Genomic DNA, 24,317 nt, shown 5'->3' on the forward strand with positions numbered 1-24,317 from the left:
TGTTGAATTGCATGAAAAATAGAAAAAAAATATGTTGAAAACAGTCGTAAAAATAAATATTAAAAAGTTAAGGTGTATAATAAAAAACGTATGTGCCTCTTTATTAATGCATTCGATGACTAGATATAGTGGCAGGTCTAAGAACTACTGTGATTTTGACGTAATAATGAACGTGTGATATTTTGAGATATCTGCTATACCTGCATCTCTCCAGGAAAAGATTCATAGTTTCTTTTGATAAAAATCATAGTCATAATAAAATCATTACTATGCATTGTTGCCATCACAAGAAATGCTAAATTGTAGTTAGAGATTAGTGGAAATAAAGGTATACTTTTTTTATCCATATTTACAGATCTCTGGCCTGGAGCAATGGTTTTTAATCTTTTTGGGTTTCTTTACTCCTTCTAGAATCTGATGCAAGTTGTAAATCTTCCTGCCTCCCAGTGCTGGGGGGAAAAAAGCACATGCACAAATAAACCCAATTTTACAAGCAATTTGAGGAGATAAGTAGACTGCAAGTCTAGAAAAATACCCAACTGGAAAGACAGGTTCAGACTATATTGTAGAGGATTGGGAGTAACAAGAAGACTTTCTACTGAAATTGATAACTAATAATAGATAATTGGAGTGTTTTCAGCAGCAAAATAATGAAATTGGAGATGTGCTTTATGAAGTCTTACCATAAACCATTTATTGAAAAGTCAAATAATCTCTTTTTGATGGTCCTTTAATTTAGTTTTTATAAATGTATGAATCTTTTATTTTTAAATACTTGCACAATCGTAATAATGCATTTTTCATGCAATTTCTTAGTAATGCATTTTTCTTGATTACTAACTTTGCGAAGGAGAATCAATAGCATAAGAAGCTCTGGTAGAGCCCACATCGAAAACACTGGTGACCACTGTCTCTCAGGTGTGGTGTTCACAGTAATGGCTGAGCGCTGAGCCATTGATCAACTGCCAAGTATTCAATCCAATTTATTTGTTAAAATGGCTGGAATAACTAGGCTAGTGCCACTACAAATGGTTAACCACAAAGCTGGCTTAACCACTCATCCATCAATTGATTTTTTTTAGCCCATATGACAGCCAAGAAACCTAAGAATAATCTCCCAACACTTCATTCATTGGCATTCCACAGACTCAGCTGTTCAGGTGAGGGAGTACCCTTCCTTTTCTCCCTGGTGACATCTGCAGCAGTTCTCAGGATCTAAGGCAACACTCCTGGCAAACGGAGTGGGTCAGAGTCTCTGAGGGAGACTAGTGGTCTGCAGGAACCCTTCAAAACTCAGGCTCCCCCTGACCCCCAGGGCTCAGCCTTAGAGAACACTAATGATCAAAGACACACAGTCATGTGGAAGTCAGCCGAATGCTTGACTTGTACTTTTCAAAAGCCAAACTGGGATCCATTGCAACTTACACAGGAAGCCTGACTCTGTTTACTTCCATCACACCCTGCAGGGATTCTTGTGTAGTGTCCGCACAATCTTTCACCAAATCTCTCTCACCTTCTGGACCACTCCTGCTTTTATCTCCTACTTCCCTCTTCCATTTTCTCCATTTCTTGATTATATGGATTGACTAAGCTTTTCTCCAGCAAGGAGGAATCCTTCCTTTTTAAAAGGCGGGTGAGAGATGAAGAGAGAAAGAATGCATGCTGGCACTTGCAGGACTCTCTTTGAACGTCTGGTGATGAGAAGACTGTGAACAATCCACATCGATCATTTTTGGCTTACCTCACTGTCAAAGGCTGACGGCTGCTCACATCTTGGAAGCCACTGATTTACAGATGAGGGTAGAGAGTATTAGTCAGTTATTGCTGCATAATGTACAACCACATTTCAGTGGCACACAATAATAAGCATTCACTCAACACCTATAGGTTGGCTGGGGCTTGCCGGTCTAGGCTGGGCTTGGCTGCATTTGGCTGAGCTTGGCTCCAAGCCGTAGATTTTATCTAGCTCTGCTCCAAATGTCTCTCATCCTTCTTAGACCAGTAGCTACCCAAGGCATGTGTTTTTTTTTTTTTTTATTGTTTCATATTAGTTTCAGGTGTACGATACAATGGTTAGACATTTATATAATTTATGAAGTGATCCCCTCATTTACTCTAGCACCCGTCTGGCACTACACACAACCATTACAATAATATCGACTATATATCCAATTCTATACTCTAAATATCCGTCACTGTTTTATAGTAAACTAATTTGTACTTCTTCATCCCAAGGCATATTCTTATGGTGAAATGCTGGAGTGTAAAAGGACAAGCCCAACTGCATAAGCAAATTTTAAAGCTATGGTCATGTTATGTCAGTTAAATACTGTTGACCAAAGCAAGTCACATGATCAAGATCTAAATCAAGCGGCAGAAACGTATCTCCCCTGGAGATGAGGTAATGGAAATACATGTTTTCTAAACACTAATCTAATCTATTATACCACCCTCCTTCCTTCAGATCATACTCTAGCAACTCTGGCTCTTTCTTCTCTTTGAACCCATTAAACTCATTCCTCCTTCAGTCTTTGCACTTATTTCTCCCTTTGCCTTTTCCAAATGCTGGTTCCTTTTTGAAATCCAGGACTTACTTCAAGTGCTATCGGTTCAGAGAGACCTTACTTGACTGCCCTTTCCCTGTCTCCATCACTTTCTATCAGATCCACCTTTTATATTTTTATCCTAGCACTTCTTGCTGTCCGAAAATACCTTATTTCCTTCTCACTCCCTGACACCCCACCCTGTCCCCCAGCTGCTGACATACATACAAGAATGTCAGCTCTATGAACACAGTCTTGTTCATGCTCCACCCCCAGTGTGAGAGCAGCACCTAGTCTTTAGCAAATATGCAGTAAATATTTGTTGGCTAAACAAATACATTATAAAAATAATATAATACTTGATCAACACTGACAAAACCTAGGCTAAATGTTTCCTTCTTTATACTTTATTTCACACACTCAGGTCCTCCTATCTCTACTATTTCTTTCAAGCTTGACTTTCTAGAGCTTTTTTGCTTGCAGTTCAATTCACAGTCATCAGAATTAAGCTGAAGAGCATGACGACAGTTGAGCAATAGCATCTCAAGCCAAGAAGCTGTGCATCTTAGGATGACTAAACAACAAGTAAGCCAGTGGTCTTGATTTAAAATCAAAATAGCTTTACAAAATAGACAATGCACAGTTGAATTAGAAAAATTAGAAATTAGTGCATTAGAAATTAGTGAATTAGAAAAAGTGCCATTGTTGAGCAGAAATAGCTAGCTATAGGATGTACAGCTTGGAAAGCTGAACATGTCTCTGAGCTAAAATTAGGCTGTTCCTTCTTTTTGACAAAATTTCTTGCACTAGGGTACACGGCTTGTCAGATGGAGCATAAACTGGATTTTAGCTGTTCTGCTGGGTGCTTTTGCGCTGTGCCTAAATTGAACAACTGTGCTTAGCCATCTAGAGCCCACCTAATGCCAATTATATTTCTTTTGGGGGATGGTAACATAAATAGTATTGTGTTTTTTATTTTAAATTCCACTTATTGTTGGTATACAGAGAAATATACGACTTTGTATATTAACCTTACATCCTGCAAACTTGTGTTTATTAATTCCAGGAAGGTTTTGGAGATTCTTTCAGATTTACTGCATAGATAGTCATGCCATCTGAGAACAAAGACAATTTGATTTCTTCCTTCCCAATCTGTATACCTTTTATTTCCTTTTGTTATCTTATTGTATTAGCTAGCACTTCCAATATGATGTTGAAAAGGACTGGTAAGAAAGAACATCCTTGCCTTATACTTGATCTTAGTGGGAAGACTTCAAGTTTCTCACCGTTAAGTATGATATTAACTGTGGGGTTTTTTGTAGACGTTTTTCTTTTTTTACCAAATTCTTCTCTATTCCTAGTTTACTGCGAGTTTTTATTATGAATGGGTGCTGTATTTTGTAAAATGCTTTTTCTGCGTCTATTGATATGATCATGTGATATTTCTTTTTAGCCTACTGATGTGATAGATTATATTATTTGATTTTTTAATGTTGAAACAACTTTGCATACTTGTGATAAATCCTACTTGGTCATGGTGTTTAATTTGTTTTATACATTTTTGGGTTCAATTCACTAATATTCTATTGAAGGTTTTTCCAACTATGTTCATGAGAGATATTGATCTATAGTTTTCTTGTAATGTCTTTGTCTGGTGTTGGCATTACAGTAATATTGGCCTCATAGAATGATGTAAGAAGTATTCTCTCTGATTCTATCCTCTGAAAAAGTCTTTATAGAGTTTGTATAATTTTTTCCTTAAATGTTTGGTAGAATTCACCAAGGGATCTATCTGGGCTCGGAGCTTTCTATTTTGGAAGGTTATTAATTATTGATTAATTTTAAAAGTAGATGTAAGCCTATGCAGATTATCTAGTCAAATCATATTTTTAATTAAAGAATTGCATTAAATCTAAATCAGGTTCAGAAATCCCATTCTGTAAGAAAATTGTCTGCGTTTGTTGAGTTCCTGCTATGTGCCAGACACGATGCTCAGCATCATGGGTACAGCAGTAAACCAAAAGGATAGTTATACTGACTCAGGAATTTTAGAATGCATTGAATAAAATGTGTAAGAAAATAGTTGTAATTAATTAATTAATTAATTATAGTTATTACAGTATAATAGCACAATAAAAAGAGGACAGGGTACTGTGAGAGGAGGATTTAAATTAGACTGGATTAAAGAAGGGCTTTCAGAGTAATTTTCAATATGTTTAATTAGCCCTTTCACTCAGCCAGGCTCATGTCAGAAGTCCCTAGCACCTAGCCTCACGGCCTCTGATAGCTAGCATTCTTGGATGCCCACAGTAGGCCTTACTCCACTTGCTTGCCCCAGCTCATTTTGGACACAGCCTATGAGATCTACTAGAAGTCAAGCCAGTCTCTGCAGGCAGCTGGCTGTCCCCAGCTAAGGATTCTTTCTTGTTTCCTCTGGCTTGCTCTGCATGAATAAACCCTCCTGCATAATGGTGTAATTGTGCAGTTAAGAAAAGGCAACACATGCACTGTGATGAGAACATAAGCACTATGAATATGAATCATGTCATTCATTTCCTTTGTTTCTCCTGCAGCAGTGATATTATCAAGAGCTGGACTGCCTATCGTTTGTACTGAAATCATACCCTGGGTGTGGGATTTGTGTTAAGCTTGCGGGCCTGATAGCCCCTTTCTGAATCAGGTCTTAAGAATGATTCTGAGGAGACTCTTTTGGGTTTCCAAAGTACCTGTGAAATCTTCCCTGCTAGCACTTCCTGTGTGTTATTCACCTTTGCATGTCCAGAATAAAGTACTTAATAGATCGATATATGCCCAGACTTCTGTACTCTTCTCTGTAATCCTGAGATGGAGAGACAGAAGGGTCTTGCTTCCAAGTGCCTCAGTTTCGAACATCCCATCCCCTATCTTTTGTTCTCTCAATCCTAGGAGTGGTAACTGCTTCCTAAAGTTTCTAATATCTGGATACCCCAGAAACTTCTTTTGCTCTTTCAACAACTGTGTGATCTAGTTTTTGTATTAAATCTACTTTCTTCGAAATATCTAGCATGGTTTCTGCTTTTCTAATTGGACTCTAACTGATAAGATAGTTCAAAATATATATTTCAATCTCAATTGATCTTGATCTAACTATGTGAAGCAACCATTGTGTGAAGATATTTTGGGGAGAGAAATGGATTCTGGTTGCAGCTAAGGCAATATTTCACAATTTGACTTTAGGCCAACTACTTCGCCTCTGTGAGTCTCTCTGTTCAACCACAAGATGGTTAAACGCCATTACCTCTAGAGTTTCTTCTACCTCAATACCCTTTGATTCTGTGGTTTAATCATTTGAACCTTATCCTAAATTTCATGTGAGCAGTCAGCTATATCTTCCAATTCTCTCTCTAGTAAATCTCTTTATACTTTTTATAATCACTTCAGAAAATTCTTCTCTCTTACAGACAATGCTTTGTTTTCCCCAGGAGAAACCTTCCTATAGCCTAATTCCAGGCAAGTCATCTCTTTGTTAGACTGGTTTTCCCAAGGAAAATTTAACCATTCTAGACAAAATTACCCCTTTCTCTCTAAGGCAGCTTGAAGATAGCCTTGCCTCACTTTTTGACTCAATAAACTTATAAAATCCTCTCTAACACTGTGAGTTTTGTGCTAAATGAGTTTCTCTCTTAGTATGGAGTTGCACGTTTTGGCTGTTATTGCTGGCAAGTCAATATTTTTTCTACATGCCTTCTTGACATGTAGCAATAATAATAATAATAATAATAATAATAAAGAATAGGCTAAATGTGTAACAGATGCCCAAGTGCAAATTGAGGTAAATGATTGTGGATAAGGAACTGTCATCACCTACATCACAAACTAATCCAGCTGGCATCTGAGCCATAATTATAATAGAAATGTGGAACACACCCTCAACCTCGAGCATCAAAATAAAAGAAATATTGTATTTTAATGTCGGTGAAAACAATATACTCAGGGTACTCTTCACTAGTTTCAAGGGCGTATTCCTTTTAGAACTTGATTCATCCCTGTGCCAAATTGGCCCAATTCTTATGCTTGGAAAACAATGCCAATATCTTGGCCAGAAAGCTGAAGCAGATGGTTCTGGGGTCCTCACTGATGATTAACATCTTTCAGTGAGATAACATGGGCCTCTCACTGAAGCCACAGCAATTACTAAGTTAGAGGCTGAAATGATTGCCAAAGGGATGACAAAGAAGAGAAACACAGAACATAGCCTTAGAAAATGTTGGCGATTTTTTTCTATTTATATAGGTAACCTATAGTCATTCCTTTTTATTGATTGATAACTCTAATTTTCAGAAAATAGCGATGGAAGAATGTCATGTTTTGGTGTCTAATTTGGGTCACTCACATTGTGCTTTAGGTAGGCTCTACCCATTGTCTTGAGAAGCAATAGATTAAAAACTGCACAGAAGCACTGAGAAGTCTAATATTTCTCATCTCTGGGCTTAGTGCCAACACCACTACTAGACTTTCAGGGGGTTCTTTAAGAGCCTCTTGACTCTTTTAATAACTTACCATGAATGAGATAATAGAAAGTATATATATATATACTTTCAGTTCCTGGCACACGACTCTTTTATAATTTCCTATGTGATAGAAATGTTTTTTGTTCTAATGAAGTGACTCTGGGTGGGCTCCTGGATGGAGACTGATTACTGGACAGACCAAAGTCATGATTAGAATCTTGAAATTTCCCCTGCCCCATTCTCTTGAGAAGGGCTGAACTGGAGTCAATGATCAGTCATGCCTATGTGATGAATATTCCATAAAAATCCCCAAAGTACAGGATTTGGAGAGCTTCTAATTGATGAGAGGAGAGTGTCACACCCAGACCAGGCAAGGAAGCTCTGTATCCCTTCCCATATACTTTTTGCCCTATGCATCTTTCCCATTTGGATATTCTTCTATATCTTTCATCACATCCTTTTATAATAAACTTGTAAATGTAAATAAATGTTTCCTTGAGTTTTGTGATTAAGTCTAGCACATTAATCAAACTGGAGGGGGTAATGGAAGTCTCCAATTTGTAGCCAAATTGAACAGAAGTTGTGGGTAGCTTGGGGACCTACTACTTGTGATTGACATCTGAAGAAGGATGGGAGCAGTTTTGTGGGCCTGAGCTTTTAACCTGTGGGATCTGCCGCTATCTCTAGGTAGACAGTATTAGAATTGAGTTAAATTGATAGACACCCAACTAGTATTGCAGAGAACTGTGTGGTGGGAATACCCCTCCCCATGTTTGATGACCAGAAGTGTCAGAAGTGAAGTGTATATATGTAAAGGATTCTCATAGGTAGAAAATGTAGCTTTTCCATTGCACCATGGACTGGGGAAGAGGAGCTTGAGTTTGGGTGCCAAGTATGGAGAGATCTCTTCCAGCTTTAGATCCATGAGGAGGACAATGCCTCATGTTATATCTATTGTAGTTTTGGAGACAGACTTTACTTAATTTCTTCAATTTACATTCTCATCTTACAATTATTTTTCTTTCAAATCTCTCAGAGACCCCTCTATCTACTCAATAGGTCCTTCCACAAAACACTCCATTGGGAAAGGGCTTAGAGTTCATTGACATCAAATACTCTGAAAAGCATTAATAGCATCAGTAGTCCTGGGCTTGTTTAAACAGATGCATATCTGAGTCATTGTCTGGTGGCCCATGAGGTGGATCACAGTATCCTTCAGGAAAAAAGTGACATCGTGCTATTGAGAATTACATTCCACTCTTGGGTCCAGACCTTGGCAAAATTGCTCAATAAATAAAATCTACCTTCTGTCTATTGGTCTTTTTTTTTTAAGGGACCTTTTACCTCCTTGCCTTTTCTCTCAGCCTAGTATCCTCATTCTTGTTCTCTCTTTCAAAATCTCCTTTCAAAAATGAATCTAGTAAACTCATTTATATTGAGTTATGTAGAACAGATGAGACTTAATTTATACATTATCATAATCAGTTGAGATAAAAGATAAGAAAACATGATGGGGAGAAGTACCTAGAGTAGTTTGCATTTCAAAGGAGACTCATAAATGGAAGAAGTAAATATCTAATCACAGAACTGAAAGTGTCAGCAAGTTGGTCAAGACCTTTTAAAATCCTGGAATTATTCTACCTCTATGACAACGTATTCATGACTAACCTTGCCCAACTCTGATAGCCCTAACTGCAGACATCAAAACAGGCATCTCCAATTCTAGGAGTTTAGTCTTTTGCATGCACTTCACTCTGGCTTGATATTGTGAGAATTTGCATCTCCAATAAGGTAGAGACGATCCAGTTTTACATGGAAAAGTCACTGGTCTCATTGAATATATACATATAACTGATAAGCTAAATAAGCACAAATTGTCATGTAACCAAACACAGGTTTATTTACTATCTCCGACGTCACCTTTAAAGTGTATTTTGTGAAGGAATCTTTTCTAATGCTACCGGATGATAACTTTTCAGGCCTCTGGACTTTTTTAGTCCCTTCACTACAAAAACTTTTTAAGTTTTGGAGATGATCTCAATTCAGTAATCAGAATGTCTAGGAGAAGACATTGATCAAGATTATGGAGCCAATTTAAAGTTTCATTATCTCCATATTTGCAACTCTAGAGAGGTCTCCAAGTTGTCCCATAAAGGCTTTAGGTAAAGAACATAATATCCCTTCACTGGGCTTTAGGTAAAGAACATAATATCCCTTCTCCTACTCTCTCGGGGGAATTAGAGACTCAGAATGTCAACAGCTCTTAACAAAGAAGTATCCCTATTTTCCTCACACTATTTCCAATTTTTATAGCCTTGGTTATGTTAAAAGGGTCAAGAGTCATAGAACTAGTTATCCATCATTTCTTTGAAAATTATGTTTTTGAGTGTTTGTCCTACACTCACTTTCATAAACTGACTCTATCCTAGAGACACTTTGGTTGAAATTAAGACAGGAATAGTTCTGGTCTAACAACTTTTTATATTAAATAAATTGATATTGCCCCTAGTGGTGTTGATTTGTAAGTTGGGACTGGGTAGGTCCCCACTGACCAGAGTGTTAGATACTCTCTATTCTGTAGCTATAAATTCTGAACTGGTATTTTATATCCAAACAACAGCTATATGAATTGAGAAAGACAGTCACTGATTAGATATCTGTTAGATATTGTAAAGATTTGCATTTGCTGCTACTTTAAATTTTTCCTTTCTGCATTGAAGTTCCATGGGATAGCCTGTAAAGTCTTTATAATCGTGGATCATGTTTCTGTAAGTCTTGTTCTTACTATTTAATTATGCTCTCTTATGGACAAAGGTTGAATCAGAGACACTTATTCCACCGTGCTTGCCAATGGGAAAAAGAATACTAAAATCAGCTCTTGGTTTCATTCTACCAGTGCAGTGTTTCACCAGTCTATGCCTCATTACATTCTACATCAACATAGGCACATTGCTATTCTACTTAAAAGCTGAAATGCCAGGGGTTGTGGTGTTGTTGGGCGAGGGTAAGAAAATTGTCACAACCTATAGTGAATGCAAAACATAGGCGCATAACTGCCACATTCCATCCTAGTTGGTTTTTGGTCAGCACAAGGGTTTTTTCTTTCATTTCCTATCTCATCTTTACCTTTGCAAAGGACCATTTTGTAGAATTTTGCAAATATGTGGCATCTTGATGGAGTCTCTAAAATTTATCATAACTTCTTTGTGTTGTTTCACACATCGGTTGATCAATCTCCTTTTATACTTAGCCAAGAAGGACCAGTAAATTCAGTTAACCATCCCAAAGGCTAGCCTTGATTGTAAAGAAATCAGTATTTACAGTCTTAGTCAGCAGAGCACTTGGTAAAGTCTTTTGTTGATAATAATATTTGTCTTTATCATTGATACTTATAGCTCCCCACCCCCAATAAAGCTCTATTTTTATTTCCTTGCTTTTATGTGGTCTTTCATTATGAAAGATATTCCTCTAGTAATGGCCAAAGATCATCAAAGTGAGGGGATTGGTACAGGGCCAATGCAATCAGTTGAAATTAAGAGATAAGAAAATATAATGAATGGACTTATGAGACAGTACATTTTTTAATTTAGTGGATGCATGATTAGTGAATCCATATACTGTTGGTGATAGCTTTAAACTATGTCCACAAATTCTATGATACTCCTCCCTTCAAGAAGTATAGTTTAATTCTTTGGACTGTGGGGACTTATTGATTTCCTTCCAATGAATAGCATATGTTGGATGTGATGGTATAGAACTTCATAAAAGGTACTGTAGCTTCAGCCTTTCTCTTTTGGATCAAGACAGCATAATGACATGAGGACATATCAAGCAGCCCATGGAGGCAAGGGACCGAGGCTTTCTGTCGACAGCCATGTGAATAAGTTACCTTGGATGCAAATTCCCCAGCTCCAGTCAAGCTTTCAGATTATGGCAGCTCCAACTGACACCCTAACTACAGTGTCATGAGAGACTCAGAGACAGACTATTCAGCTAAACCTTTCTCAAATTCCTGCCCCATAGAAATTGTGAGATAATAATTGTTAAAAGCATCTAAGTTTTGAGGGTAACTTGTTAAGCAAAAATAGATAACTAATATACCACTGAGCCAAGTAATACTTTCTGCACGTCTCTGAAATGGAGATTTTTTTAAGCGGAAGTGAGTTGAAGATTCATGCAGGGCCTCCTGATATAACAGAAGAAAAGATGTTCACTGAAAGCAATAGATAATTTGATCACTTTAGGAAGAGAATCAGTTGGCATAAAAGTGAAGTCTTTGGGAAAGCTGAAAACAAGAGAAAAATAGAATCTTAGGGACACATACACCAGATTTGACAGTGAACCTTTTCAAAATTAAAAAAAAAAAAAATCTTAATTTAAACTCAGTTTGAATATGCTAGCAGAAATGAGGAATGCCATCACCTGTAGTGAGATTATTCTTCCCTCTGGCCCCAGGGTCCTGCAGTTTCCCTTTCGGTTTCCCTTACACTCTGCCTACATCTAAATAATACCAAAGGATCTCAATAGTTCCTAAATAGGTCTTTATTAATCCTGCCTTGAACTTGCTTAATTTGAGAGTATCATTTTCTTGCCAGCGGGGTTCTTGGAGATTTAACTAAAATCTGTAGCGTTGCTCTTTTGTGTTCAGGCTGGGATTGGGCCTTGTCAAGGGCAGGGCCAGCACAGTGTGGAGCCCACAGTAAGTAGTCAATACAAATTTAACAAATACAAGAACAAACTCAGAGGCAGTGGAATCAAAACATATCATCAGGAGCAAGGGAGAGAGGGAAAATCCATTTCCCACCAAAGTATATTTTGTATGAATCTAAGAAGTAATATATCTCCACTATTATTAAACTAGGAAATAATATAGAAAGCTGCATAACTTTAAATTCTTTTAAGAAAAAAATTGCCCTGTAAGTCAAAATTTGACCTGTAAAGGTAAGTTTTATGTTGAAAAGCCAATGCTTTGAAATCAGGCAGACCTCACTGAATCCTTATTCTCCCTTTCTAGTTTTATAAACTTAAGAAAGTCATTTAAATTTTTGTAGCCTCAATTTTCTCACCTATAAAATGAAGATAACAATACTTACCTTTAATTGTTATAAGGGTTTTAATGAGACCATGGTTGTAAAGCTCTTAGTATAAGGTCAGATACTGGAACAGAGCTCAATAAATAAAAGCTTTCATGTTCTTTAAAAGGCATTATGATTTCCCAGAAGACATGCAAAACTAAAAATTAAGCCAATATAAAAGCTTAAGCCAACTATGTTATTCTTTATTCTGCAATATAAATCTTATATTCAAAATATGCTAGTTTTTTCTGAATCCTTTACAGTTGTAATGACACCCATCAATAATCGTGTGTTGAGCATTTTCATCCTGGTCTCCTTCCTGTATCAACTTTGCTTCTGCCTTTGCACTTACTGTTTTCTCTGCCTCAAAAGCTCTTCTCTTATATACTTACGTGGCTTCATGATTCACTTTGTTCAGATTACTATGCATATATAACCTTTTCATAGAGGTCTTCTCCAAACCTGGCTTGATTTTTTTCATAACCCTTATTACTATCTGGTAGGTAGTATACTTACTTCTTGGTGTCTTGTCTGTCTTCCTTATTCCAATAGAAAACCCGTGAGAGTGCAGACTTTGCTTTATTCGCTACTTAGTCCCATTTTATAGACTAGTGCCTGGCACCTAATGGGTACAAATAAATACCTGAAGAATGAATGATTGAACATGATTCTAGGAGTTACAAGGGTAATAGTGTAGGTTGTTACACCCTAACTATAGCTTACAGACTATCTACCTACATTTGCCCATTTTTTTTCTTTTTTCCTGGAATACCCTAACTTCATATTATTAAATCAAATTAATCTTTAACTCCTAATCTCAATTTTTCCCAGAAAGATTTATCCAATCAGTGCAATTTACATCATTATATCCCTTTTCTGACATCCTTTAAGACAGATCCTGGCTAATGAGAGATAATTGAACAAGAGAAGCTATATAACTGATTTCCTATGGTTAAGAAAGACAATTTGTGCTTTAGTGGAGGCAATCTCTATTAAACTTCTTCAACCTAATAGTTTGTGAATAAGAACAGGTACCTATAAACTCATCCGGTATTTGCAGCTCTGTCTTCCTCTTAGAGCCTCCTGTGCTGGCCCATTAGATGTGGAGGCATATGAATTGGACAACTCAATTTCAACCGGCACCTAAGTCCTATAGAAGTCATTCCAAATGCATGGACTGTCCAGTCAACATAAATCTGCCAGCCCTTGATATAAATGCATTGGTCTTCCGATTAGAGAAAAAAATAAATAAAGAATATTTAGGATGTCTATTTCAGACCCTGAAGAGTTAGGAAATGACTCAGTCATCACTCAAAGAGAGGTGAAGAGACATGAGGTATTTTCAATGAGCCATGGAATAGATAAAAAATTAACTCTAGAATCAGATGATCTGGGTTCAAATCCTGTCACTGTTTCTTATAAGCTCTGTGTTCTTGAGCAAATTATTTAATTTTCCTGAAACTCAATTTTCTCCTCTGAAAAATTAGAATATTTGTCCAACTTATCACAGAAAGATGATTCAAGGATCAAACAACTTACTATATGTAAAATGGCTTCGTGAGCTATAAATAGCTTATTAAATTGAACTGAAGTTTATCCTGGTTCTTGGGCCCAACTGCTGTGGTCTTAGCAGATAGCTATGGTATCCTGCGCTTAGTCAATGATTGTGGGTATGATAAGTGCTATAAGAGACCTTGAAGCTATTGAATTAGTCTCCTAAGGCTGCTATAATAAGTACCACAAAATGTGTGGCTTAAGCAACAGAAACTTATTGTTTCACAGTTCTGGAGACTAAAGTCCAAGATCAAGGTGTCATCAGGGTTGGTTCCTTCTGAGAGATATGAGAGAGAATCTGTCCCGTGCTTCTCTCCTAGTTTCTGGTGGTTTGCTGGCAATTTTTGGCATTCCTTGGCTTTAGTGCTCTGCCTTTATTTTCACATGGTTTTCTTTCTGTTTGTGTCTTTGTGTCCATTCCCCCTCCCCCCCCTTTTTAAATAAGAACAGCAAACATAATGGCCTAGGGCCCATTCTAATGCCCTCATCTGAACTTAACTAATTACATCTGCAACAACCTTATTTCCAAATAAGGGCACACTCTGAGGTGCTGGGGTTTGGACATGAACATGTAAATGTTGGGCAGACACAGTTTAACTCAACAACTATGTATCCAGACTCTCTTGCCTAATCAGATTATTGAGGGGCAAAGCTTTGTTTTGGGATTAACTCATTTTCTTTCTTTGGGATTTGTTCTCTTTCCTCTAGCCGGTTGCCAGTATACTTCTGTGATACCTTCTCACTGGTTCCCCAGACATCAGGGCCATACCAAGGAGGAGAGAGGCGGGCGTGGTCTGCCCTAGAAGGGATAAATATTTTATTGCTCATGTTGTTTAGAGTTGCTGGTGCAAGGTGATAAAAAAAAAGGAAAGCAGATGAACTTTCAGTTTGTTTTAATATTTTTGTTAAATTCTCTATAGACAATGCACCCCTTTATTGCCAGCATCCAGGGTGGATTGGTCTCACTGCCCTGCCCTTGATAAACCCTGATAAGCCACTGCCAGACCCACCCAAGTATATCTCAGCTCATCAGTGGGAACAGCATAAATGATTTCCCAGGAGGCTTCTCAATCCCTATGCACATCCATGAGTGCACAAGCATACTCAAATGTACTCCTTAAGAAAATTACCCAAAACTTGTAGAAGGTGTTTCAAAGACACACTGCAGTATAGTTTAACAAGCCCATCCAAGCACTATTAATCTATGGGAATGAACTTTTTATGGCTCTACTATCTATTATTAATTAAAGACTCAGGCTCTGAGAAATTACATGTTAATTTGTAGGTCTTGCTCAACAGAGATGCAAATAATTTTGTCCAGTAGAAAAATAACTGCTGTAAGGCATTCACCTATTAATATTATTTTAACTTTCTTTAATCCCTATGAATACTCAGTTTCTCAAAACATTTTAAATCAAATTTATCACCTTAGTGGGTCCATAATTAATAAGTTATATCTTTGACACTAGTCAAAATGCACCAGTCAGCAAGAGAAGAATATGCTTAAGCTGCACCCCAATTTTTATTGTGTGGCTTATTTCTACTGGAACTGCTTCATGTTCTCAAGTAAGGTGGATGAAGGCACTGATATTTCTTCTGTTGAAAATATTTCTACCTATTCTTTCCTCTCACTCCTGCCCTAGTCAAATTCTCCTCCAGTCAGTGCTTCATACTTTTACTCAAATATGAGGAAGAGCAATAGAGGGAGGGAGAGGGAAAGTTTAGTTCTAATACATGTACAAGAGCATTTAGAAGGAAACTTTTGAGTGGACAGTATAGTAAAATGTCCTCCAGTTGTTCTATATACTTGCTCAACAAAGAAAGTTAATTTCTGGGCAGATGGTGCCTGAACAGAGAGGAAAAATAAGCTCTCACTGCTGGGGGTGGGGAACCGCAAAAAACCCAGAAAAGATACTAACTGGAAGGCTTATGTTATTGGAGACTCATTTTCTCCAGGGCTTCTTCAGGATTCCCGAGTATGTGGCTTCTTGTTTTTTCAAAAACCTAATCAACAGGAGATTGATTGTGAAGAGGGATGGCAAATCACTTGTTTCACTGAAATTAAATTTTCTTTTTGAAATTTCCCATTGATCATTGCTGTGTGCATTCTCAGGCTTTGGTTATATAAGAGGTTGTTAACATGGAATGTGTGGTAGAGACCCTTATGCACTAAATATCAGATATTAAAGTAGTTGCAAAGAAGAGAATCAAAAGTCAGTTACTCCCCTAACTTTCATCAAGGCTATAAAAGGATCTACATGGATAGTCAAGAAGGGAAGGTTTGTGACAAGGATTTTTTTGAAGAGAGCCTTGCTAAGTTCCACCCACCAACCCTTCCCCAAAAGGAAGGGCAAAAGATGCTTCCTCTTTAGAGCAAGGCTATAACAGAGCTCTTCTGAGAGCTTGTCTTGTGTCTCATAAACTTAGAAGATACAGTGGTTCTTGGATGTGGATGATTAGGTTATTATTAATTCCTTGCCATCTTCTGTGGAGAGCGGGTTTCAAGTTGTCAAGGTCCTTGCAATCTGTGAGGTCAACCAAGGGTTGCCTCACCTCTATGAACCCTCTGAAGAATGGGGAAGTATGAACTGATCAGAGAACAATGCAGTGTTGCTTCGAGGCAGGGAGTATGCTCATAGTCTCCAGCGGATGGAAATGCAAAAGATTATAGCAGAGTGTGTAGGTTGGGTGGGGATAATCTTATCTTAGTCAGCAATTGTACGCTCTTGTATAAAAGCAGTTGGCAAAAATAAAATTGTGCCACTACTCCATCATCAGTAGATAGTGGACATCCTGATCCCAGCTTTCTGTCTTTCTTTTCTCAGTCTCCCACTGTTCCCACTCAGATTTATTTTCCAGAGCTGTGCCGGATGCGGCAGGATTTACCACTTGCTAGACATGGCAATTTCCATTGGTAGGATATATCCCACATGCCCCTTAATTTATCGCCCTACCATGTAACTTGATATGTTAATGGATGTTAGTAGATGTGATTCAAGCATGGTTGGGCAGGCCCTCTTAGTGCCTCTGCTTTTGTCCTGAGAAGAGCATGCTTGGCTAATCTCCTGGTCCAAGGAGAATGAGAGACTTGTGGAACAGATCTGTTGCTCCAACCAACCCACAGGAATAAGAACGAACTATTATTATTTTAGGCCATTGAGATTTGGGAGAGTTTATCATTCAGAATCACTGTTGTCATAAATGATCGATATTTTTGGTTAACTCTTTGATAGTAGAGAAAAGGAGAGTAGTTGCTTCATTGCAATCAGCCCTCATTCTCAGTGTGTCCAAAGACATGCCTGAGTAGATGGGATGTGTGCTCTGTGCTGGAAAGAGATTTAGCATGGGGATCATGTCAGGCATGACTGACAGATTTGGCTGGTAAAAAAACAATGACTCCTTATCGGATTTAAATAGTGATTACTTACGTAGACAGCAAAAGTACAAGTAGCAAATGTGCCAGTTTTCTGTGTTCCTTGTTCCATGGGACGACATCAGAACAAAAGGTTCCAGATGACTACGACATGAATGATAGGACATCATGCTGCTGAGGAGCCATGCTGCAGCTAAGTAGTGCCTGCAGCTGTACCCCAAGGGGAAGTGAGACAGAGCGACTCATACTTTGTCAGAATCCAGGAACAATGAGAAACCACCTCCTGAAGGTTCCCAGGAAGATAGGAAACAAGCGAGAGATGGCCTTGCATAGTAACTTCCACACTATATATTACCGTTAGCCTTACAGCTCAAAAGGGTTTTTGGATGCACTGCTACCAGATTCCAAAATTACAAGCAAATTTTCAAATGCCAAGATGAAATCTAGATATTCTAGAAATCTAGAGATTATCGGAGATTTTTGTAAAGCATAGCCATGGATGCAAGTCATTACAATGTAGAAAATGAGTTTCCCTTTGCTTGTGGAATATATATATAAATATATATATATATTTTACTGTAAAAAGTTTTGCTTATTAGGCTACTGTGAATAAAATCTCTTCCAGATGAGAGTTTTAAAAAAATAGCAAAATTTTGCAGAGACTCTCTGGTTGAGTTAGGACTTAAAGAGAAAAATTTTACTGCTTTTGGGGGAGATCATACAAGCACAAATTTTAGTAAATATTTGCATAAAAGTACAGGCAATATTTATTTAATGATGAAGCAAAGCATAGTGACTCCATGGAAGGAGTTGGCTGTCCTGCCCCATTTTGCATGCTACTCAAACAGCATCTGACATTCTCTCAATTGACATTGAAGTAATTGTCATGAAGTTCTTCTTGTACTTTGTAGTTTATATTGTTTGAACTGAGCAAATAAAGTTTTTTTGTAATATCATTGGCATTGAGTATTCTTTAATCTTCTCACATTCAAAAAGCCTATTGGCTTTCTCTAACAAATGCATTTGAGAGAATCCTTAGTTTATTGGAAGCACTGAAATCATATTTTAATTCTGAAGGAAAGGCTCCCAAATTCTTGACTTTTTAAGTAATCTATTGAATGAAATCTATTTTTTTCTTATTACTTAAAGTTTTCAATATCTCTTTAGCAATAGGATTATGCAAGCTGAAAGAAAAGCAAACAGCATTATTGAAGACTCCATTGCCTAATGAAACTTCCTGAATGTGTTAAACAGATAAATGACAGAAAATTTTATCCCTTTAAGTGTCAAAGCTGTTCTTAAAGAACAAACTTACTTATGAACAGAAAAATAAATTCTGACTTAAAGGGGATAATGATTACAGCACTTGCCATGACTATCTTTTGAAATGGATTTTATCCCTCGAAGAATTCAATTATATGAATGTTACTAAATACTCCTACAATATGTGTAGTGTCGAAGAAGAAGGGATTAAAAATTGATGACCATACTCGCCTGCCCCCCCCACCTCTCGCCCACCCCCATCACCTCCCCTCCCTCTCACTCCAGCCTTTTCTTCCTCTTTTGATAAGTGGACATTCTGAAACTTGTTCATCAAGTGATTCAGTGTAATCCTGAAGAATGGGAAAGCAAGTTATACCACGAGAGATGGTGTTCTGTGTTGCAAGAAATCAAACTTGAAGAGCAATTCATCAAGTTTAACTTCATGTAAGTACATGTTCAGTGTATTGGCTCACAATGTTAATGTTAAGCATGGCTTTTCATGAATGAATGTTCAGTTGTCAAAAGAACAAAACAGGTTGGATGTGACCACTGTGGAAGCTATGTTACAATGTAATGGGAACAGAGACTGTAACTGAAAGAAATTTTTTTCGAAAGAAATTTTATAAGCAAATTTTGCAAAGCAAGTAACTGTCAGGAAAACCGAATCATTAGAGAAACATAATTAAAGAAAGAGGGCAGCTAGAAGATTCTGGGTTGCATTTTTAGTGGTCTTTCAGCCCTAACTCAATAGCCTAATGCTAGAAAGATGTGAATAGTCAATGCACTTGTACAAATTTCTCAATACTTTATAGACTTTGAAAAAATTACCTTTTATGTAAAAGTCACTTGTAGCTCTTACCTTTTATAAACAAAGATAGCATCGAGGCCTGGAAGATGCTTTCCTCAAAGGAGTTTGTTCATGGAGTGTGTGTAATCCATCTGCCCGTGGCTTGCCCACACCTGGGAGCAGCTAGAAGACTCTGGGTTGCATTTTTAGTGTTTCTTAAGTAGTAGTAGCACTTCCATTAACATATTCCCTGGTTAGAAGGTAAACTTCAATCATAGGAATGTTCTCCAGAGTTTTCCTTTCTTTCTAAAATACTCTTGATGGCCTCTCAAAAAATTACATTTCTGTCCTTATTTTAATTTTACACCAAGAAGCATGTTGTTGTATCCCAGCATGAGTGTAGGGTTTAGCTAAATTCTAAGGCCATTCCTTTTGCCTGCATGTTACCTTTAGGAGAGGTGATGAAAAGCAGAAGCATCAGCAGATGGGGTTCACAGCAGAAATAAGGCAGCAGTCCAGGTAGCAGAGGTTCTTCAACAGTACGATGGTTACTGAAGAAGAATGTACAGTGCCACTAATTAAGAGTCTAGAGATGCCCTAGCGGCAACTCGCCAACCTGTATTGTGCCTTAAAAGGTGGAAATGGAATTCATAATGCAGTGGTATTTAAATAAAATAGGAAGGCTTTGGTGGAGAGAGCAGTTGACTTATGCCTTTATAGAATTATATTCTGACGGTCTAAATTCAAGGTTTGTTTGAAAAAAATGAGCGCCTTCAAATGTGTTTCCTCTTTTGAAAACTGAGGTGGAAGTGATGGTGTTCTCACAAAATTGTTGTGAGGGTGAAATACATACAGCAGATCCTTAGTAAATTTTGCCTTTCTTTCCCCTTTATTTATTCATAAATACATAAAATCATTTAATCTATAAAGTCATTCAATCTGCAAATATTTATTGAGCACCTACTATGGGATTGCCATCTAGTAGGTCCTAAAAATATAATGAGGACTAAACTTCCTCCCCTACAAAAACCCAAAAACCCATGATTCTTATTCTGTATGGCATTTATGCTGGAAGAAGAAACGAACATTAATCAGACATTAGATATCAGATTATAATTGGAATGCTTGATATGAAGGGGAGATTATGATGCTATAACAATACATATTAGGGGCTTCAGGTAAGCTTTCCCTGAGGAAATTAAAATTAAATGAAGATTCAAAAGGTGACGAGAAGATAGTTGGGAGGAAGCACGGGGCACTCCAAGAGAGTAAAAAGACCACCGAGGATAAAGCATATTGGAAAATAAAAAGAAAAGTGGAGAAGGGTAGCAAGTGGATTGGCGTTATCTGGAAAGCTGAAGTAGATGACATCAGGACACTCCTATTAGCCCTAATATTCAGTACATATAACTTTATGTTGCATCACACTATTTGTGGACTGACTCAGTGCATAACAATGGATTAGATTTTCCTTAATGGTTGTTCAATTCAATTATTCATTGACCAGAGTAACCAGATCATAAACAATTATTTCAATCTTCTTAATAACACATTAGCTTGATTACAGCAATCATTGTGAAAGATGACCCAGTTAATTGGTTTAAGGGAAAATGGGTTTTCCCCCATATGTAGGGCTTAATGTAACCTAATACGGTTTGGTTAGAATATAGTTGGAAATGGAAACATGTGTTCATGACAAACTAGTTTAAGCTTTAAGATTATGTCTGTGTTTATGATCTTGTAGTATTGATCTCATATTGACATAATATATTATGCATGGCTTCTAGGGTCCCAGAAAATGTCCATATACCTCTCAGAGAGCCTTCATCATCAGTGCCAACCTTGAGTGTTTACCAGAACATGATTCTGGTAAGACAGCTGACAGATCATTTCTATAGTGTTTACTCTCAAATATAGTTTGCTAGATCAAGCCAGAGATTTGGAATCACACAAACTGGGTTTTAGATCTACGCTTGGCCATGAGCTATGTGACGTTGGACAAATGAGCTCATTTGTATGGAGCTTCAGGTTCATCATCTGTAAAATGGGAATTATGATTCCTATTTCTCAAGATTAAATGAGATCAAATACACAAAGGCTGATATCCAATGGACATTTCTTACTTTATCTGTTTCCTCTGTAAGTAAGCTGAGGAGTCTGAGCATGCACAATGATGGAAAGCAGTTCCTGAGTGTAGAAAGAAGTTCCACAGGGAACGACAACAGAGTCCAGTGGAGGGAATGTCAGGGCAGGCCTCGAGGGGAGAGGACAGTCTCTGGACTCTGAGGATTTCATGACCTAGAGATGGGACATCGATAGTGGTCACTACTGTACCCATTGGACCTGTCTGCAAAGGGGCTCTGTGTTTGAGAATCATGGAGTGACTTAGAAATGTGGGCAGCTAAAAAGATCGATATGCAAACAGCTGTCTTTTGCTCTTCATGCAGAAAAGCACCACTCTGAGCAAATTCTTTTGTTTCTTCAGCTCAAAAGACATGGGAGTCAAAAGGCCTGAGGAGAACTGGTCCATCACCAGAACTAGCGTGAGGTTACTGTTGTGCTAAGGGAATCTACCCGGGAGAACGGCCTACCCTTACTATTAGCATCTCAGAAAGAAACAGAACTCACGTTCAGAGGAGGCCAGTTTCAGTTTTCCAAGAGCCTACGCACCCCTCATCCTGCTTGAGAGTTCTGTCGACGCTCACTCAGAGCTGGCTGCAATCTCATGTTAAAATCATGATCTCATTAGCCGTAGGACTATTAATCTTCTTATAGACTGTTAGACAGAAAACCACAGGCAGTGAAATAACAGCTGGTGGGGAGTGATGAAACTTTAAAAGGGCGCAGTCGAGAAGCCTGGCGTGAAACCACACCAAAGCCCGGTCTTCAAGCAACAAACTCGATTACTATCCCTCACAGGCTGGCTGAAACACGTTCAGAACTGGAAAGATCCGCAAGGTGGGTGTGAGAAGCCTGAAATGCCCCGTTACTCATGTCACTCAATGCTGAAGTCCTAAAGAGGCAGCCAAAAAATAAAACCTCTGAGCTGACAAAAATTCTGACCAGCCTACAACATATTTCTTTCCCTTCACTTCCCACACTTACCCTTGTCAGTAATGGCACGGGCGCTGGCAAACTGCCTGGAGAAAAGTCTGGGTGCAGGTTGGAGAGGTTTTTTTTTATTCTAATAGGACTCATATTTGCTCTCAGAGCAATTTTCTCAGTTTTAGCTTGGGCTTAAGCTTCGTGCTGCCATAAAGAGCTACATTATTTAAGCAAAATTTAGTCCTAAGGCTCTCAGCACTTAAAATGAGGATAACAGTAGCCAATCAGGACAGCCACAGGGAGTTATGGATTAAAGGACAGGACCACTGCCAAATTTCTGAGCTCCCAATGGCTCTCAATAGTCTCCAGATCTAGATATGTAGGTTGAACTTGGTACAGGTACAAAATCACCCAGCCTCCTCCCATGAGCCAGGCCAGAAGTTCAATAAGAAAAAGCAAACCTGATATTCAGCTGGAAACTATCGCACAGGGGCTGCAGTATATACAGGCAGGAGCGCTCTGTGAGAAAGAGCCTGGGAGCCCAGTCTCTGTAGTGTGGAGAAGCATTTTCCCAGGTGACCTCTGAGTTGGGTATCATGGTAACGACTCAAAAGTTACCTACCTTCCTTTCAGGGCTTTGCTTTCACAGATGTTTCATTTTATTATTTGCAAAAAGAAATTCACAAGGATGTGGAGAAATTGGAGCTCTCCTGTATCGCTGGTAGGGCAGCTACTTTGGAAAAAAAAGTCTGGGATTTCCTCAAAAAGTTAAACATATGACCCAGCAATTCCACTCCTAGGGATATACCCAAGAGAACTGAAAACGTATGTCCACAAAAAACTGGTATTCATAAAAACCAAAAAATGAAAACAAGTCACATGTCCATTAACAGATGAATGGATAAAGAAAATGTGGTGTATCCATATACTGGAATATTAAGCCATAAAGAGAATGAAGTACTGATACAACGTGGATGAAATTTGAAAACCTTGTGATATGTGATAGAAGCCAGACACAAAGTCCACATATTGCATGATTCCATTTAAATGAAATGTCCAGATGAGACAAATATATAGAGACAGACAGTACATCAGTGATTGCTAGGGGTTTGGGGTTCAAGGATAGAGAGTAACTGCTAATGGATATGGAGTTTCTTTGTGGGGTGATGAAGATAATCCGGAATTATATAGTAGTAATGATTGCACATCTTTGTAAATATACTAAAATCACTGAGATGTATGCTTTTAAATGAACTGTATGATATTTAAATAATATCTCGATTAAAAAAAACAGACTCAATAAAACTGGGGGTGAGGCTGGAAAAAAATCTCCAAAGTGAAAGACACTCTAAAAATTTATACCTAAGGGACAGAATTTCAGTTTTTGTTTGGAGATTCATATGATTAATTTGGACTTTGGCTAGATGTGTGTGTGTGTGTGTGTGTGTGTGTGTGTGTGTGTGTGTGTGTGTGTGTTTTAGCACTTTATGATACCTATAAAAGGATACTTTTTAAAAGGTAAAATCATGAATCTCATACAAATATAAAATAAGCACATAACGGAATCTTTATTTAATTCATTAATTCATGAGGGAACAAGTAGGATGTAACGACAGGTTAAAAAGAGAATTCGAAGAATGAGAAATACATGGGCAGTAAGGGCTAATGAAACAAAACTTCATGTAAATATAAAATTGTTCTATCTGCAGGGCAATACTCAATTGTGCTCCATAGGATATAATTCGTTTTCATTTCTATGGACAAGAATCATCTGCAGGATAGGTTTACAAAGTTGTAAAATAGCTCAAAGCCAATAAAAGGCAGAGAAAACTCCAGAAGAGTATGCTACAGATGAGATCTAGTAATCGAAACTTTTTTCCTATTTCAAAGTTTTTGCAGTTTTTCTTGGTTTGTCTGAGATGTTGTAGGTACTTTCATGGTTGAATAGAAGCATAAATAAATGCCATTGTTTTCATCATAATTACTGAGTGTTATAGATTCCATAATAATTGATTGATTGATAGCTGTGTCAATCATCATCCAGGTGATATTTATTTAGTAGCTACTGTATGCCATAACAATTTAGATGGGTTGGGCTGGGTGGGAGGCACAGAAAGCATTTGAATGTGAAAGTGATTACCCTCTTAATGAGCAACACCAACAGTGCTACAGGGAGTCCAGAGGATG

The sequence above is a fragment of the Pteropus medius genome, unplaced genomic scaffold (assembly GCF_902729225.1).
Source record: "Pteropus medius unplaced genomic scaffold, Ma_sr-lr_union100, whole genome shotgun sequence".
Lineage (NCBI taxonomy): Eukaryota > Metazoa > Chordata > Mammalia > Chiroptera > Pteropodidae > Pteropus > Pteropus medius.